The 19,861-nt window shown below is 44.5% G+C and overlaps 1 long non-coding RNA gene across 1 annotated transcript; it reads left to right on the forward strand.

Moving 5' to 3' along the window:
* The first annotated feature begins 269 nt into the window (after positions 1-269).
* On the forward strand, positions 270-9,477 carry LOC308218144. Its single transcript, XR_013956309.1, has 4 exons — positions 270-1,986; positions 3,560-3,690; positions 7,389-7,468; positions 8,555-9,477. It is a non-coding gene; the product is annotated as an uncharacterized lncRNA (long non-coding RNA).
* The last annotated feature ends 10,384 nt before the right edge of the window (positions 9,478-19,861 follow it).

Below are 19,861 nucleotides of genomic sequence, written 5' to 3' on the forward strand. Positions count from 1 at the left end.
CTATCCTGAAAGTGTTTTTTCTGTCAACAAGCTGTTGAACTCCTGTGGGATGCAGATATTCACTTGTCTGTATGGCATCAAGAATATTATAGCAGCTTGTGAACCATTCACAGAACAATTCAAAATGCAAAATAAAAAATACTTTAAGCAATAGCTTATTTTTTTCCAGGCATTTTGTATTTTATGCAGAACCATTTTACAGGAAAGCTTTTACAAATGTAGCATTAAACTGAGGTAAGCTTTTATTTTTATCTTATGCAAAGGTTTCTACCAAGAGATTAGTAATTTCAAATCTCTGTTTTGTGCTATGGGTTAAAATGTAAATCCACCTGATATTTGACCGCTATTTCTGTTGCCTTTCTTCCTATGCCTCAGTTCAGTGAAGTATTTAAAGGAATGACAAACTCAAGCTGTGAGAACACAGTGGTAGTAAATTTCAATATGAGTGAAGTCGCATGAAGGTCAGTTCTGTGCCTGTTGCCTGTTAACTGCTGCCTCTGGGTTCTTCAGCTATCCCAAGTTACTCACGTATTTGGCACTGTAAGCAATAAGGGGCTACGTGATGCTAAACAGAATGGTAAAATGTCTGTCAGTGTTACTGTTGGCAAGGTGACAAAATGTAGTATATAAGAGTGTTATGCTTTGGGTCTAGATGGTTTTAAGTGAATTGGAGGTTAAAAAAGTATGGTACAGGGTGGGAGAAAATCCTAATTTTCCCCAAATGCCATTTACTTGTAATAAGTTACGTGCTTTTTCTTAGTGTGATGTTCAGCTCTTCATAAGAACAGCTTCCTCTTCATCATGAGATAGATTAAGAAAAAGTCTAACGTGGAGAGCTGAGATTAGAGGTCAATGACATGATTTAATGCTTTAACTTTTAAAATTAGTAAAACTAAAAAAAAAAGAGCAATTTCAGTGGGAGTTAATTGTGGTCTGATGAGTTGTTAAGCAAATTGCTTAAATTGTTCAGAAGTGTAGACCTGGCAAGCCTGGTCTCCCTTTACTGTCAGTGGAGGGAGAGAATATCTCTAAAACCTGACTTAAAGACTGCTGCAGAGAGTGGATCTCTCAACAATTTAGCAAATTAGTTTAGTTATCTGTATCTTCTAGTACACAGAAAATAAGTGAGATGAATTCCACCTTAAAGAATTCCAGTAATGCATTCCATAAATGCTGTTTGTTTAGTGGAGAAAAGTACACTTCCTCCCCCCCCCTTCAAATACACTTCAGAACGTGTAATACTGAAATTACCTAATTCCATGTTAATTTCTGTATGGCTTGAGATTTTCTTCCTTATACTAGTTACCAGGTTGCAAGACATTTTTGGATGCCTTTTCCTTTAAAACAAATACCAGCTGTTGTAGCTTTTGGACTTACGAAAAGTTGTAATATGCAAAACTTCTTAACTTGAATAAATACTTTCTACCTGTCATGCATTCATCACATCTTCTGTATGCCTTACAAACGGTGAATTGCCTTATCACATGTAAATGCTGGTTTCAGAAAGAGATTCATGCATGTAGTCAGTCAGCAGCACTGTGTAACGGTGCATGAAATCAAACGCAAGGCATGTGAATTTGCAGGGCTGGGTTCTAGATGCTAACAAGACCTGCTGAAACAGCTTTCTGCAAAATGAAGCTTGGCATTGAGGGTGGAGAGGCAAAGAGAAACTGGGTTTGAATGTCTCAGTGTTTTCTGCCTCAGCAACATAAATAGGAAGACTCAGTAATGCATTTATGCCTCAGTAAGTGTTCTCAACCTTTTTTAGGATTACTTCTTCCATGTTTTCCACAATGAAGCAGTGCTGAGGATATATAATACCTTTGCCAGAACTACCAGAGTTGAGAGATGTGTGAATGCAATAGCATGTGAAAGGTGGATCTCCTTACTAAAACTATCCAAAATGCTGTCAGATACTGCCCAGAGAAGCTCGAAGAAAACTGAATGCAATCATGGAACAAATGAACCCTGTGGGAAACATGAGTGGTAATGCATCTGTTTCATCATCAATGGGGAGACAGTGTGTTTATTTAGCCAACATACAAGTATGACTGATTTGATTAACCTTTCAATTAGAGTGAAAAACAGAACCTGCCAAGAAATAGTCTTTCAAGAACCACAGGAGCTGTCCAGAGCCAACTGGCTTGCACAGATGTTACTGTGTGTATGATTAGTGGTAGAGAAAGGGTTTGATGAAGTGTTCTGATACTAGGTTGCTGTTAGGAACATGCTTTTTCTTTAGTAGAAGATTATAATACTGCAGTGTCAATTTGATCCTGTCCTCAGGAAAAAATAGGTACCTTTCATGTTGTTGTTTACTTGTTTGTGGAAGTATTAGGTACATACTATAAGCTTGTGTACTTTGTAAAAGATCTGTCCTGATGTAGCAGTTATTTAAATATAGAAAGTGTTTGTAATAGTGAAGACATTCCACCACTTAGGGATCTGCTGGATGTCAGGAAAACATTGTCTCATTACCCTGCAGCTTTCTTTGCCATGGGTCATAAAGTAGAATTGTAGAAAGGAATTGTGGAGGTATGGCTGGAAGAGACTTCTGGAGTTCAGTCAAGTTTTCAGCGTCTTTAAGGATGGGTGTACCACAATCTCTGTGGGCATCCTCTTTCTTGTGTTTTGCTACTCTCAAGGTAATAAAGCCATCCTCATATCTGATCAGAATGTGCATTGTTCCACAAGTGGCTGTTGACACTCATTTCATCCCTATGCAGCTCCAAGCCAAGTCTGGCTCTTACTTTCTTTATACTCTCCTAGTAAGCAGTCGTGAACAGCAGCAAGGCCTTCTGTTCTAAAGGCTGAGCACACGCAGCTCTCAGCCTCTCTTGTCCATTGCACACTTACAACCCATAATCCCCTTGATGGTCTTCTGTTGGCCATTTTCTTACTGTGTGTGGAAGCCCAAAACTGTGGAAAGAGAAGAAGGTACTGGCTGCCTTGGCCTTTTCCATGTCTTTCATCGCAAGGTCCCTTGCGACATTCAGCAGCAAACTTTCCTTTCTCTTTTCCTTTCCTTTTTGATGCTGTTGTGTTTATGGAAGCTTTTTTGCTGCCTTTCACATTTCTTGCTAGGATCAATTCAGGCTGAACTACTGAATGAAAACATCAACTGCACAGTTCAAGATGTGTAAAACATCTGAGTGGAGCAGATAAATGCTGAAGCAGATGTGTTTAGGAAGGTGGTGCAACTTGAATCTTTATGCAGCTCTACTATTAAAAATCCATCACACATTCTCTAAGCACGGTTTAGTTTGTCCTGCCTCAAGGCAAAAGGGTAGATGAGAAGACAGCTCTGTTGATGTTCATGTGTATTATGATTAAATACTGTGATGCCTTGCAGGGTGCTACAAAGTTACATAGACTGATTTTTGTTAAGTAAGCATTACACTTTTTATGGATGGAAATAATTATGGGGATAAATTTGCAGTGGGAGTGGTGAAGTAGGGAATAAAACCCAGGTTTGCCAAATTTAAAGTTCACATCTCGACAGCTACTCAAAGCCCATTCTCTTTCTCTTTTTTTCTGCCTGTCCTATGCTGCTTGCAAGAGCAAAGAAGTACCAAAGCAGTGGAGCCAAGGGCGGGCAACAGGAGAAAGAATGCATACGAATGAAACAAGGAAGGAGAGGCTGACCCTCAGTGAATGACCTTTTACAAATGACTCCAGGGTTTAATAGGGGTAAGTTTTACTAGAATTTCTATGTGGTAGCAGTAATAAAAACGTTAATAAATAAGTTGCAGATGTGTTTCACTTTACCTTCAGGGCTGTGAGATCAAGAAAGACTATCTCCAAAATGATCTTGTTTGCTAAAATTCATTCTGCAGGAAGCCTTGTAGGCTACAGGTGATGTTGCTTGCTTTGTCTTCAGAATGTCTGCTAGTGTTTAAGTAAAAACACTTTCTAGGTTTATTTTTCCTAATTGTGAGAGTCTCATTACTGCTGTGGCATGTACGGAACGTGACCAGCAGTTCTGACATGAGCAGTACCTACTAATCCCATTTCATTCTGATACTAATGATGTCATTATCATGAGCTTGCTGCCCATCCAAGTTATTTGGAAGAGGAAGTATGATCTGTGTAACAGTGGTTTAATGTGGAGCAGGTTCTGTGAGCACCAGGCAGGTAGCTTAGGAAAGTGATGCCATTTTCCTTGAAAAGCAACCCAGTGTCTTTGAAACACAACAGGCCCCTCTCAAGGGAAAGGCATGCTTGAGAAGCTTCATCACTGGGATACAGGAGTTTTCCCTGGAGGAAACCAAGCAGTGAGTGCCTGCCTGAGCCCTTGGGGGTTGCTCAGAGCTCTGCTAAGGGAATTTTAACCTGCAGAGTACATACACAGACAATTAGGAAGAGTGAGTGATGGTTGGAAAAATATTGCCACCCTTACCAATAGGGTACATTTCTCTGATCCTCAAGCGTTTTGTCAGAGGAGGGCGAGGCTGTGGCTGCCAAGGACAAAGCATGGTAGTCAGGGGCAGCGTAGATCAGACATAGCTTTGAATGGGTCTGCCTAGGACATTTCTTCATAGCAAGCTACACCGAAAAAAAAATACTCATTTTAAGCTCAAGAGGCCAAATTTTATTAGCATGTCAACTAAAAGACTTTAAAATGAAGCAGCTACATCAAAGAGAAAGGAGATGAAACAGATTTTCTCCCTGCTCTCTGTGGCTTCATAGATCTGATCTTCAATTTCATATCAGGGTGTTGGGGTTGAGGGAAATTGTATGCACAGTCCTTTTTGGTGGGCAGGAGGTTTCTGTTTCCAGATACTGTAAGTACCTTACTAAGCAATGATTCCTCCTATTTTCATGGCAAAGTTAGTTTGGCTTCCTAAGAGGAACCCTCTGATGAAAAATATGTATTTCAGACCTGCTCAGAATTTTGCATGTTCCGTTAAAGCAATAAAATATTTTCAAAGGATAAAAGCAGGGGAGAGAAGAGAGTGATTTTTCAGGTGGCAATGGTGGGTTCCAGCCTAGCATGGAGAGAGGCTGACTGGAGCCACTGGGTCCAGCTTGAAGAAAGATCTGAACTGCAGATGAGGCCGGAGGAATCAAAAAGTTGGGGAGTGTTGGCTGGGCTGTGTGCTCCAAGGCCATGACAGATGTGCGGTAAACCAGCTTTCATTCTGTATGCAGTGAAGTTTTCCTCTCTCACTTGGGTAAAGGGCATCCATAGAGCCCTTCTGTGGTAACTCACTCAAGTGCCCAAACCTGAATCTTGCTGTAAGCACAGAGATACTACAGGTGAGTGCATTTTTGTGCTCTTAAGCCCAGCTGGAGGGGAGCCTGTAGGAGAGACCCTGCAAACATAACTAAAGTATCCTAGGAGAAGAGAGGAATCAAAACACAGACATAGTCTCTTTTAACATCCGTTAGCTGGGAGGCTTTGTGGTTACAGCTCACATCACCTAAGGGAAGAACTCAAGAGGAGCTGTGGTCCAAAGCTCTTCGACAGAATTTCAAACACAGCAAACCCATCTTTCCTATTTCTAATCCTACCTGGACTGAGTCAGAACAAGACTCCCATCTCCCTGGCAATACCAGCATCTTTCCTTCTCTTTCAGTGTGTTGGTCAGTCCAGTGATTCTTATATTCTTGTTTCATGCTGCTTTTCACCCCAGCTCTTCCTTTTCCCCCTCTGTCCGGAGAAGGCTGCAATGGCCATGTATTTAACTTTCCAGACTCCCTAGCTCTTGTTGGGCTGAAGGCTGCTTTACCTGGCTTCCCAAATGCCACCATCTTTCTGACAGAGCACCCAGTACAGTATATAAATTATTCAGGATATTAAAAATGCTACTGAGGGCATTCAAAGTAATCTATTTTGTGTCCTCAGTCTCTAAACCCTGCAGGATGCTGTCTGTAGCATGAGCAGCAGCTCTCATTTCCACCTGTGCTCTCCAAACTGTCTGTTCCTCACATGGCAGGGCTCCGGAGAGGAAATCAAGCAGTTTGCTCACTAGCAAGTTCCCCCGAGTTTCTTTGCAATGAACGTCCCAACATGTCTATATTTATAGAGCCTTTCTCTCTCGATCAGCGGTGACTGATACGGCTTCATTTCCTCTCTTACCATCCCGAGATGTTTTTTATTGCAAACTGCGTTTCTACTTCCTGTCTGTGGAACAGAAAATATAATAAAGTCTAGTTATTAAAAGAAGTATCTCTCGTGATCTTGGAGACAGAAATTAAGTATCAGAAAACGGAGTTTGTAAACTGCTCTGATTTGCTTTGCTGTAAGGTAAAAATACCCAAAATGCAAATTGATCGAATGCCAGTTCCATCAAATATCCATTCTTTTACATTTGTGGTGAAATGTCAATATTAACAAAGCCTTTCAAGCGCTGTTACAGCTGTGACAACCCAGAAATAATAGAATAAGCTTTACAAGGACAGCGCATATCTCTTTCTGGAAGATCTGATATAGATGATCAAAGTGTGCACCTGAAGGAAGGCTTTTGTGATTGAAAACTCCTCTGTTCTATCTGGTGATATCTGATAAAGTGAAAGACGTCATCCCTCCCAAAACACTCCCCTACTTCAGCAAGCTGGAAACCTGGGAGCATCAGTCATTCCTGAGCAATATGAGGGCAAGAGAAGAAAACCAGTCAATGGCTTGGAGCTGTGGTGCTGGTGCTTTTCTCTGCAGATCATTTCAGATGATAAATATTTACAGAACCATTATAAAACTTATTTTCATGTGGAGGTGAGACTCGGGGACTTTCTAAGAACCAAGAAAGGTATAAGGGCTACGTGAAATACCGAGCTTGATAGCTGGGTCCGCAATACCAAGCAAGAGTGGAAACCATGCTCGTGCCTCTGAGCAATTAAGGAAAATGTACCCTAGCTCCAAAAATGGTGTGTGCAGGGGATTTTGTGAGGGTAGGAGCTTCTGGGAGCTGACAAATTGGTAAATTATTCCATATAAATTGAAGTATATTGCAAGCAACTGTCAACTTTGATGAAAGTAGCTTGAGACTTTCTGACTAGGTAGCAGAGTGAATCACAGAAGTATCAAATAATAAAGTAATTGGAAAGAAACAAAGAAAACAGAGCAGAAACAAAATATTTTATACCACTGAAATCAAACGTGCTCAATTTGGGGAAACTGAAATGGGAATTCACATTCCCAGTTTCGCAGCAGCATCACTTCCTACGCTGCAGAAGTCTTACAGTTTAACCAAACTCTGAACAAGTAAGGAGAGAAACTTCTCAAGTTTATTTTTTCGTTGCGTACCACACTAGGCATAACTGCTTAATTTACCAGCTACTTCTTGTAGCACCTCTTACAAAACTGCTAGCACGTCGTGCAGCACCTAGGGGAGTTCAGTCATTTATTCAGGTGATATAACTGGTATTGATAATTGTTTAACTTTCAGTTACAGAGACCTCTAGAAATGCATCTCCTACCCTCCACATACAAGCTGCAAAGAGCCATGCTGGATCTTACTGAATGAAGGTAAATGTTCTGTCTTAAGCATCCTTTGCATTAGTGGGCTAAGAAAAAAGAGGGGCAGAAGTATAAGAGGAGGTGTGTCTTTCAAAGGACTGTCAGGCAAATTACAGCTTTGGTCACACCATCCGTCACAGTGTCAGAAATACAAAGGCAGAAACCGAGCTCTTTTTCTGTCTACAAAGAATTTCATTCTGCTGCTTTCCCTCTGAGAAACACCCATAGGAAAACCCAACTTGGACTGGGTTATATTTCGTGGTGGAAAAGGCATGACTCCTGGGATTCTGTCCTGATCAATCTCAGAAATGACAAAGGAGGTTGAAGGAGTTGTTGCACTCAGTGCTTTTTTGCTTTCCTTCTTCCTGCAGAAGGTCTGGCTTGCTTTGCTGTGGTGAATGTGGCTCCCTGGAATTTTAGCAAAGCAATATACCCCTTTGTGTCGTTGAAAGATAATTGAATGTGTTTGCCAAAACTGAATTGCTCTCCTTGGGTTTTGGCCTTCAGCTGCTGAATCCACAAGTAAGTTCAGTCCCTGGGGGATGAAAACACATGGTTAACATGAAGCATGGAAGCAGCTGTACTGACTTCTCTTGCTGTTATCACCAAACTTAAACCTACACAGAAAGCACTGAAGCTGGGGTTAACCAAGTACCAGATGAACAGCCCACTGACAAGCCACAGTTGTCCCACCCTTCTGTACTAACACAACTCACTCGTTCCCCTTAGTTTTATTCATTGTGGCAATTTTTGTCCAAAATGTGTGTTTTGTGGCTGCAAAAACACAGAAACACAGCTCTGGTTTCATTGCTGATTTCCTCTTGCAATTCCATGTCTGCTGGTTTGCAGTGAATCCCAATTTTAACATGATGGAAACTCAGTAATTCAGCAGCAGTATAGAAGAAGAATCTCTGCCTCACTTCTTCCACCTATAAAATGTACAGAATATGCAACTTGCTTTAATACAACAGTGAATCTATGTGACAGTGCTAGTTATTATGACTGCATAGAAAAAAATACTGATAGTCTTAAGTGTGACCTGTTGCCATTTAATGTTCTTTAACTCTTGAGTGTTTGTCATGTGTCCTCTTCTAGACTGTAGGTCAAGACACGTTCCTGATGTCTGAAAAGTTCTGTACTGTCATCCATCACACATCATTGGGCCTCTTTGAGTGATAAATTACAAGTTAACACGTGTGGCAGAGGCTTCTATCATAATTATTACTTGCAGCTCCTCAACATACTGTTCTTCCTACACAAGCAGGTACTGGCCAGCCCTTTTAAAAGCAGGTGACAATAGACAGGTAACACAGAGTGTCACTGAGTTCATATTACAGGCACACCAGCATGCTGCTTTCTCAGCAAAACTGACTGCAGTTTCAGGGTCCTGTGATTTCTAACAGGAAAAAGAGGATTACTTGTGCTTTGTGGTCATGGCAAGGGCAAGGATGCTCCCTTCTGGAAGGAGGAAGAGGATGCAGCACGTCTGTCTGCCATCTGCCGCCTATGTCCCACCTCTCCTTTTTATCTCTGACTTGGTGCTCCTCATGAAGAAGAATGGCCAAACACCCAGTGTTAGAGGAAGCAATGAGCACAAGGGTTTTTCTTTAGGACAGCATGGAAAAATTGCTTGGAAGAACTGGACTGTGCAACAGAGTCTTGCTGTGGCGCAGCAGCAATGAGCCTGCCAATGCTGATTTATTTTGTTTGTTCATCTTCTTGGGCTCTGCAGCCTGGCAGAACACTGTGTTCCTGATGTTCGCCTCCTGCTTGGCGTTCAGAGTAAATCAAAAGCTGGTGAGAAGCAAGCCATTACAGACAGCATTATTAATGGAGATTTATTGTTTATATATCCACCATCAAAACAACTTTAAGTGTGTGATGTTTTCTGGACACAAGTGTTCCTTTTGTAAGAATGTATTTATTTACATCTAATGCTGATGAGAATAAGACATTTATCTAACATTTTCTAATGTATACTTAGTTTTAATGGGCTGTTGAGACCTTTGTATGCTGAGTCTCCCAAATACACATCTCTTATGTTTGAGTCACCCACTATATAGTTCTTGAGCACAAAGCCATGACCTTAGTAATAAAGTCACTCTAAAGTTCCTCTAGACACTCCTGTCCTCTCTGTTGATGTGCAGCACCATGCAGAAGAGGTTCTCTGTTCAAGGACCATCTGAAATCATGTGATTCACTTGAGTGATGTGAACACCAGCACTCATTATTGCCACCTTAGAGGGCTGAGGATCCAGCGACTCATTTGAGATTTATGAGATTTAAAACATATATTTGCCACCTAATTTTGAGGAGTTTAAACTTTAAGCGAAGAGTTGTGGTCAGTGGCTCAATGCCCAGCTGGAGACCAGTAACGAGTGGTGTCCCTCAGGGATCCTCAGTGCCACTCAGTGCACACTGATCCCTCGGTGCCACCCAATGAACAGTGATGCCAGCTCTTGCAGTCTTAGTATCTACTCAGTGTGCCAGGCCAAAAGGAAAGCTTAGAAGAACTGTCCCTCTGTGCTGAGCTGACACTGCTGGGTGGCGAGCTCTTCATAACACAGAGAAAAGAAGACTCATGATCATAATCAAGGTCTTCAAAAACCCTGTTGTGTCCTGTGTATGAAATGCCTAATCAAATCATGTTTACTGCTTGGTGCTAGACTGCTAATTTGCTTTGATTTAGAATTTAAAAGGATAATTGTAGATGTGTGCGTCTGCATAGGTTTGCGGTGAAAAGGCTTTCCTCTCCCTTTAGTAAGCAGCCCATTATATGGACTGCGTTAATTTGACTTTTCTTTTTCAATACAATTGATTTGAATGCCTCTGTTAGAGGGGGAGATTGAGACCAGGAACCACCGTGTGCTCACACTGGAGGCACAATGTGAGAGATGGAGGTGCTCCTCAGCTCCTCTCACAAGATCGGTGGGATCCCCTTGGCCTAGGAAAACCCCCCCTGAGAAAAGCAGGGACAGATACTTGTGCTGTACAGCTCTGCTCCTAATATTCTTGGCAGCGGTTTAACAAAGCCACTTAAACATATTTAGCCCTGTTTTAACATTAATAAAGGTGGAATGAGCTGAAAGATGCAGGTAAACCTGGTATCAAGCATAACACAGAAAATATTCCTGTTTACCACAACACTTTTCTTTGGCCTGAATTCATACTGTCATACAATCCCAGGGGTGAATCCCTGCTTCCATCTGCTTGTGCCCTGATGCTGTTTGTTGTTGACCCCTCGCAGCCTTTCACACAACAAAAAGCTGCCCAGTGCCTGGAGAACAGCTCATCTGCTGTTTTTTACTGTTTGTTTTACTTGAGGATGACTCCATAGATGACCTTGCTTCGACCTGTATTCAGCCAAGGCACTAGCAGCTACCTGGTAGATACCTACCTGGTTCTGAGTCCAATTAATCAGATCAGGTTTTAAAGGTGCGGGAGTCAAGATACTATGAGATCATGAGTCTGCTGTGGGAGACTTCACTTAAGGCTGGTTGGCCTGACCCTTTAGTATCCATGTTTGCAAGAAAACAGTAACTATAGACATGAAAGTGCAACGAAGATGATAACTCGATGGCTGCTCTTGGCAGCTCCTTGTTCACCACTGGTAAATCAACACCAAAGGTCATGTCAGATGGGCTCGTGCAGCAGTGCTGGGGTGGGGTTGCACCAGCCATGCGTTGTTGTAGTAACTCAGAGTGGAGCTCAGCTGATGCTGCTTCTGTGTGCATTTAGAGCAAGGGGGTTATTGTAAAACACAGTCCTGGATTTTGCTGTAACCTCTCTCTGTCCTCTCCTTCCCCTGCCAGTGTGGATCCTCAGTTGTCCACACAGGCAGCAGCACTGCTGCCATCTTCTTTCATGGGCTTAATCAGTGCAGAAGCATGCACTGAAATTCAGAGACGTTTTTCCCTCTGATCTTGCTTGCAAAGAGACAAGAGTCAGTTTTTCTGGTCTTCAGGGATGGGAGGTTTCTCTAGAGATAGTTCTTGTCTTTATTTTTCCATTCATGGAAACAGTGGTGATTAACTTCCGTGAAGTGGCTTAAAATGGCTACCTGTTCAGAAATACTGCGTTTTAAAAATGACCCCCCAAATAAAAACACACAAAACCCCCCAAGTCCTGCAGCATTCCAGAGAAATCTCATCATCCCAGCGTGGTGTCTCAAGAGTCTAGTGATCGTGGGCATAAACCAGGATGGTGAGAACAGCAGAAAGAGGGTCCTTCAGGCTCTTTGCTGAGGCTTCTTCTGATCCTTGCTTCACATCTCTCCTCTGTGGGTTTAGGAGTTTCAGACATGGCTTTAGCAATCTGAGCTTTGGGGTGAAAAACTTTTAGAGGTCAGACTGTGATGCAACTGCTCCATGTTTAGCTATTGCCTCTCTCTGTAAATGACGTATTATCTAAGCTGGTCTTGTAGTTTCATTTGATACATAAGTGGTGTTGCCTGAGGAGATGGATGCCTTGCGCCTAGTGGTTGTGCTGCCCTTGTCCCAAGAGCTGCGGAGAGCAGCCTGGGCACCGGGAGGCAACCTGGGGCCTCCACATGGGCAGGCTGCAGCTGCCAACCCTGGTGACATCTGCTGCGGAGCAGCCAAGGACACCGGGAGCGGTGTCCAGGGTAGGTTCAGCGGGTGGGAAGGCAGCTGTAGGTGGCTGGGTAGATTTTGGGGTGTGAAGTTTTTCTTTTATCTGCTTTTCTGTTCAGCTGGGAACATTGAAAAACACCCAAAGCACTATTTACAGCATCTCCCCTCTTCAGGCGATGGCTCTGCGCTCAGCCTCTATTAGGCAGATGTATTGTGTGACACCAGTGAAATATGTGCAGATACAACTGAGTCCTCTGAGCCCAAAAAAGAAACACTGGAAAACTCATCTCTCCATTTACAGGGAACACACATTCAAAGGGACAAAGCACAGTGGCTTTGCCCTGAAGCACTCACCTGCTACACCAAGTCCATCATGCAGGCAGAGCTGATGCTGCCAGGAAGAGCTCATCTTTCCATGCATAGCCCCTTACCACAGCCTGATGCCAATCCAGAGGTAAGATCATGTGTGGCCAGCAAGGGATGTCCCAAGTCACCAAGCAGCAGAACTTGTTCACCATCAATATGGATTAAGTCAGGAGCTGAGAGACTCTTCTGCAACACATTCAATCCCAGAGTTACAGCAGTATTTCGCCCTTGAAACTCTCTCATGCTCACCAGCAAAGCATATTTCCTAAGCACTTGCAAGAGAGAGTTATTTTCCTCTGTGCGTAAGTTTTGCAGAGGAGGTACAGCATGTGAAGCACATTTCTCTTATGAGAAGAGGATGTTTCACATACATTACTTCAGAGACCTATTGCTGCACCTCAGGGGAATCTGGAATACTACATGTAATAATATACCTTAATTAAAATAAGTAGTGTTCCTGATTATGCCTTGTCACACAGTTTGTATCTTACAATTTGCTAGTGCAATGCAGCTATGATAAAAACAATAAAACCATAGTCATATGTAATTATACCCATACAAATGCACTGCTGCAGTGCTTAAGAGGTTGCTCTTAGTCTTTTATGAAGATGCTGCGGTCACATTAAGGTTTCATGAAACTGTTTTCATAACTTTGAACAGTCCTGCTTCAAGAAACAGTTTTGTAACTGTAAGGATGCCGAGAGCCACAAGGACAGAGTCTCCTAACAAAACATAACCATGAAATGAAAATGGGAGAGGAGAGAAGAAAATGAATATAAAGGGAGTTGTGATTTATAGCGTATGTCATAAATAAGGCTTACTCTGACAACAAGATCAGCTTTCACAAGAATGAGCATCTTTGAAGGACAATGAAGGAATCTTTCCAGGGGCACTGGAAATGGATGGCACTTGTATCTTCAGAAATTTGTAGATTCATCCTGTTTATATGCATCTCTGCAGAGCATCACTTCTCATCTGGAGTCCCGAAGTGAGCCCCCTACCTGTACCCCTGGGGCACAGCAACATCTGAATCACTGCAATTGTTCGCTTTTATTTGCTTTTTAGAGACAGATTTGGTTCCTTAAAAGTTCTGGCTATCTGAATCTAGGCCCATCTGCCTTCTTTCTATGCAACTTAATTGAAAAGCTCATTGTATCCATTCAACCTTGTGGAACGATGGGGGAAATTAGAGACGACCTTTCTCCCCGCTCCCAATCCTCAAAGTTGTGTTACAATAATTAGTAAATTTTAGGGTAAAATTCAGCTGCTACTTCTAGGATGGAATGTGGTTAACATGCACGGAACTTACATTGCAATAGTTCCTCAGGCAACCCTATGACCTTGGCATATGCTAAGAGAAACTTAATGGATAGTGGAGTGAAATGAAGACACCACGGCCAGCCTCTGTTATACTGCCTGCAGGAGCAGGACTGTGAAGATACCATGTACTGATAAACCGCCAAGCAGCTGACCAACAAGGATTGTAAAGTGAGAGAATTTCACACCAAAATACATATGACTAGAGCCAGTCATGCTCCATAGGTGTTTAGTTAAAGCTCCATAGACATATAGTTAAGCTCTATAATCACATATAGTTAAAATTCCATAAGTATTCAGTTAAGAAATTGAATCTTGTATTACTATGAAAGAGCCTGAACAGACGTTAACAGCCTCTTGTATCACCCTCTCCAACGAACCAGATCCCTAAACCGCTGTGCGTGGCTGGTGACAGAAATAACGACTGGGTTTAGAAGAAGGGGTAAAACCCCCACACCCATCTGTCTGCGGGCCGCTGGACCTGCTGCTGGTGATGGGGACAACGTCTTCCGGGCTCTAAAGCGCGTCGCAGCCGGGACCGCAGCCGGAGCCGCTCAGCGCGGGCTCTGCCGCCACCTGCCGCCCGCAGCGCGCAGGTACAGCTCAGGGCACGGCGCTCCGTGTGGAAGCGGTGCCGTTATCACTCCTTTCCGACAGATGCTGCCACAGCTGCCAGAGGTTCATTTCCAAGGGAGAGCTGAGGGGTGGCAATCTGTGTGCGGCACTGCCCACCTCTGCCCATCTACCCTGAAAGAAAGGGCGCCTCGTCCTAGCTTTGCTCACCCAAAGGAACTTGGACAGTGAGAAGTGTTTCTCCATCAGGAAGCACAAAAGCCCAGGCCACTTTTCAGGCTGCAAATAAAAGACTCCTGTTGGTACCTCCACCACACTGGTGCTGTTTTCAGTTACAACTTTGATCGGGTGGCATTTGGAGAAGTAGCTGTGTCTTGGGTGAGTTCAGTCCCTGCTGAACTGCTGAGCCTTCAATGCAGACAGCTGAACTGCCTTCTGAGAGCTGCTGGCACAGCTGCTGCCTTTGATGCTGCGAGTGTGGAGCTGGAGCCAGGGGACCCAATCCTATCCCTATCACTGCTGCACAGCCCCTGCTCAATCCTCAGCTGAGACTTATCACCTGCCTGTGTCTCTCTGCAGGTTTTCCCCGCGGTCACACAGGGCTCCCAGCGCTTCCTGCAGAGGGCTGGTGTGAGACTCACTTCATTAATGTGCATGCAGTTCCTTGAGGAAAGTGCGATATATTGTAATTATAAAGTGCAGATAGTGTTGACAGGCTGAGTCACTTCTGCTGTCCTCACATAGCTTCCCTCCAGCAGCACTGCAGCATCCTGCGGTTAGAAACCTCTTTCAAAACGCTGACACCAACCTCCATGCCAGGATGCTGGGGACCGCATGAGCTGTGATGGTGAACCTTTTATGTTAAGCCTGAGCTTTACCTACTCTGCTGACCATGAGCTAGCAGCCGTTCCAGTTCTACAAGGCTTCAGATGTTGGGAGAGGGAGTTTATGAACCAAACCAGCAATATCAGTCGTACACTAACGTGAAATTGTGTCCATGATTTTTATTTACTTGTGTGACTCTTCTCTTCCTATCTAAAGGTAGAGTGGTGGTACTTAGCCAGGTAAAAGCTGGCCTCATCTCTCTTCTCACTCCACAAGAAAGAAATGGTTTCTAGAGCAGCGGAGCAAATGCCACCTGCTTTCCAGGGACTTTCTCATGTGTGACTTCACAGATATGCAGTAAATGTCACTGTCTCAGTGAGGACACTCAAGGGTATCATTCCATGCGAGTGCCTGTTTTCACACAGCTCATAGCTACTTGGGACCAATATCTCCTCTAACACTGAGCAGTGGGTTAGGGAGTTGTCAGCACATGCGCCTGCAGAGAACCATTGCATAAGCCTTGCTTAGCTGAAAATGTGAGTAACCCTGCATCCCAGTGTCCCTCTTTTTCTCATGTGATATCGTACAGTTCTTCTTTTTCACCTTTAATGGAATAGGCAAATTTTCTGACTGTGGCTGAGCTGCTCTTTAACCTGTTTGTCTGACTGTTGGCCAGGTGGAGGCAGCAATAGGGGAGCCAGTGAGTTGTAAATAAAAACCTCTGTGCTTAAAGACTTTCTGATCTAATGATATGCGTCTCAGACATTTGTAATATAAATCAAAGGAAATTTGAAAATCAAGGATTAAACTTAGGATGGAAGCTCATCCCCAGAATGGGAAGGGAGGAGGGACACTGACTGTCTCACTGGACCATGCTTGTGGAAGGTGGAGAGCTTCCTGCTGTAGTCCTTGCCTCAATTCAAGCACTCAAGCATGGTTTGCAGTTTGCCTGCATCGAGATGTCACACACCTCGAGGTCAGTGGGTTTGTGAAGGCATTCAGGGCTGCGTCACTGGTAAGATCTTCATTCCCACTTTGCTTTTTCAAGCTCTCATGAGCATCCTCCCCCCCTGCCCTGTGGATGGTGCAGCAGAAATGAAGGTCGGAGCTTGGCTGCCCGCGTCCTTTGGCCACAGGCGAATGTGAAGTCTGGGGGATGGCTGAGCTGGGGGTCTTCTCTGTGTCGTGTTTCCCAGCTCTGGTTTCGCAGGAGCCCTGGCGCTCCTGGAGGTGTTCCTTTGCAGCAGACTTCCACTAGATGGGGCGATGCCTGAGCCGCAGAGAGCCCGGGTGAAACCAACTGCGGGGAAACAGCCTCTGAACGTGATAGATTTTATCTGTTCCTAAGACTTCTATACAAAAGGAACGTTTCCCAGCCGAGATACGTGGGGAAGCCTCTGTTTCCCTGTGGGGAAAGGCAGCTTTCCTCCTACAACCCGGACCGAAGTGACTCCCTGACAGCCCCCACTGTTGGAGGATTAGCCAGTGGCACTGGTGACCCTGGGTCACAAAAAAGTGGCATCCTTGTGTCATGTCCCTGGATCTGCTCGCTCTCCTCAGACACCCCTCTCTGGGGTTGCCCCTTGTCTACCCCTTCTGGTGCCCCATCCTGGTGCACCACTCTTGTGACCATCCTCACAGCAAAACAGTGCCTCCCTGAGTCTGGCTTGGCTTTTAGCAGCTAGATGTTTGTGAGAGCCTCTTGCCACCAGCTGGAAGCTTTGTCTTCAGCTTGAGGATCTGAGTTCACCCAAGTTGCAGCACGAACCGATTTCACCCAGTTGTACCTGGCCCACACACAGAGCAGGGTTCAGGCAGGAAAGCCTGGACCTCAGGTGTCCAAGTGCTGCTTCTACTTGATACCATACCAGCTCTGGAGAGGGTGACTGCACCCACATCTCCCTCCTGCATGGTACCTGACCACATCCAAGGCATTTACCTGGATGTGGGAGATCAGACACACTCCCCAGGCTGCTACTTGGGGACCAGGCACATTCTCCCTCCCTGGCTTTAATGCCACCAAATGTACACATTGCCAGAGTGCAATGACCACATGCAGCTCTGCTCTGCATGTCCTCATGGTGCACATCAGGGTGCCAGGCTGGGTCTGTTCTGGGATCCATCTCCCTCATCATCCCTTCTGGGGTGGCCAATGCCACCAGAGCTCTGGAGGAGGATGCTCTGTGCTGGAGGCAATCTGAGAGAGCCTGCATCCATGTCTCCTCACCCTGCTTTTAGCTGCATATTGGCCTGTGCTCTCAAACCCTGATATGTCCATGCACAGAGGCATCCTGCCGTGCGTGCGTCTCGAGAGCTGCAGTGTCGGGTGCTCATGCAAGGCAGTGTGCATCTCAGAAGTGGTCAGTTGCAGAGATGCAGGCACAGGGCTGCAGAATCCCAAGCCATCAGGAGGAAATGTGGGATGATGGCCTGCATGGTGATGCTTTGATTTGACAGCAACCCTTCACTTCTTAGAGGTGTACTGTGAGAGAAGATAGGGAGAGAGTGACAAATGGGTGACCAAAGAGGGAACAAATGGATTAGAGATGCAGACCAGCAGTGAGCCTGAGCTGGCTTTACTGCCAGGTTTCACTGGGCAACACTCCCCCTGTCTCTTTGAGGCACTGCAATTCTGAATAATGTTGCGTTTTGTAAGGCTGAAGGCTGTATGTGTCTGATGTTGCAGACAACTCTCTCCTCTTTGTAAATGGCAGCGGTCAAAAGATAAATCCATCTGTGCAGCAAAGAGGGTGAAAGCTGCAGGTAGCCTTAGCCCACATACTGAATAAGGAATAGGAAGAGTCTGGGCAGCCTCAGGCAACGTATTTCTGAGCTGACAAGCTGGAAGACTTGGCTTCCTTCAAACATACCTGGTCTCCCCATTGAGTAATGATAATAGGATCCAAGCAGGGAATCAGACATCAAGACAGGCTGAAGGTTAAGGCACGCTATTCAGATGAGCCGGGCCCCGGAGAGGCGGCCGCTTGCTAAAGCTGCACAACTTTTTTCAAGTGCGTTTTGAAAACTTTAACTGACCTTGAAGGGCTGGGATTAAAGGAACATCGATCTTTGGGAAATGGAGACCGTTCCTCCTGCTCCGCAGTGCTTCAGCTAATCATTGGAGCACTGCTTTGATTCATGGGCCTTTCAGTTTGATGGCCTTTCAGCTCCTGTTCCAAAGACCTCTTATGGTTTTTATGGGTGGGAATTGTTTCACTCACCAGGAAAACAGTAGATTCAGAGTGATTATTCAGCAACTATTGGATAACACAGAAGTGGTCGTTTTGGCATTAGAGAAGGACATTTTTTAGGCAGTGTATACAGACAGACATACGAACACACCTGGGAAACTGGGATGACCCTTCCTGTGGTTCAATTTGGGCTCTATTTTGGTGTTTGTTCTGGAGGTACACCCTCTGAACCCTGATGTGATGATCCCTTCCCACAAGATATCTACATTTCTTGGAGGGAGGTGTGTAGTGGTATCAGCATTTCCAAAGTGCCTGAGCTTTTCCACTGGGTTGCAGATGCAGCTGAACTTTGCTGAATGTTTTACCTTGAATCCTAAATGCAGAGAAACAAAAGTCATGGCGAGTTGTATCCTAATACAGCTTTACTGTCCTTATCAACACTGCTAAACAATGAATCTCCAGCCATGAAACAGTCCTGCTTGGTTACCCGTGAGCCACGAGAGATTTGATTTGACTTCTATGTTTCAGTTCACATGAGAGGGGACTGTCAGATGAGAAAAGCATTTTTCTCAGTTCCCAAAAAGAACATGCCTGTTCTGCAGCCACTGAAAACCCGCAAATGTGAGTCCCCCACACACCATGCCATGGGTAGAGAGTGGCCTTTTATCTGAGGGCTGCACATGATAGTGCTTGTGCCGCATAGGGATCATTCAGAGCTGAGCTTCAGTCTCACGTGCACCAGACCCCTTGGCTATCCTCTGGTTCTTTGTGGTGGGCATAGTGCAAAATAAAACTGTCTTGCTCTACGCCTGTGGCATTTTTCTCACTGTTGATGGGAAGGGTATTGGCTAATGTGAGCACAGTGAAATGCCAATTGCAGCTCAGTTAATGTATGCTAAGCAAGAAATTTAATTAGCTGGTAGCCAGTCTGCAGGCTAATTTCATTAATTTGATGTGCACCATTACCTCTCCTTTCATTTATACGAGAATTATAAATTTCACTTGGATGTGTATTTTTTCTTCCTTTTCTATTTACAGATTGTTCTCCCTGCTTCCTTTCACTGCCATCCATCTCCTGCTTGCTAATGATAGCTTAAAATGAGCCTCAAGTTGTCCTGTATCATAGTATAGGTAGGATAGGATAGGATAGGATAGGATAGGATAGGATAGGATAGGATGAGGATAGGATAGGATAGGATAGGATGAGGATAGGATAGGATTGGGATGGGATAAGATAGGATAGGATAGGATTGGGATAGGATTGGGATAGGATAGGATTGGGATAGGATGGGATAGGGTAGGATTGGGATAGGATGGGATAGGGTAGGATAGGATAGGATAGGATAGGATGGAGTGGAATGGAGTTGAAATGTGGCAGCCCAGCCTCATTAAAACTTGTCTTCTTCATGTGCATTGTACTTACCACTTTTCAGGGGGGAGTGGGTGCAGATAATGTCTATGCTCCTTGACAGGGGCTGAAGAAGTCCTGCCTTCCTCTTCTGCCCATTGTTGCTGGCTGGAACTTCCCTGGGCAAAGG

Source organism: Psittacula echo, assembly GCF_963264785.1.
Source record: "Psittacula echo genome assembly, chromosome: 2".
Taxonomy (NCBI): Eukaryota; Metazoa; Chordata; class Aves; order Psittaciformes; family Psittacidae; genus Psittacula; species Psittacula echo.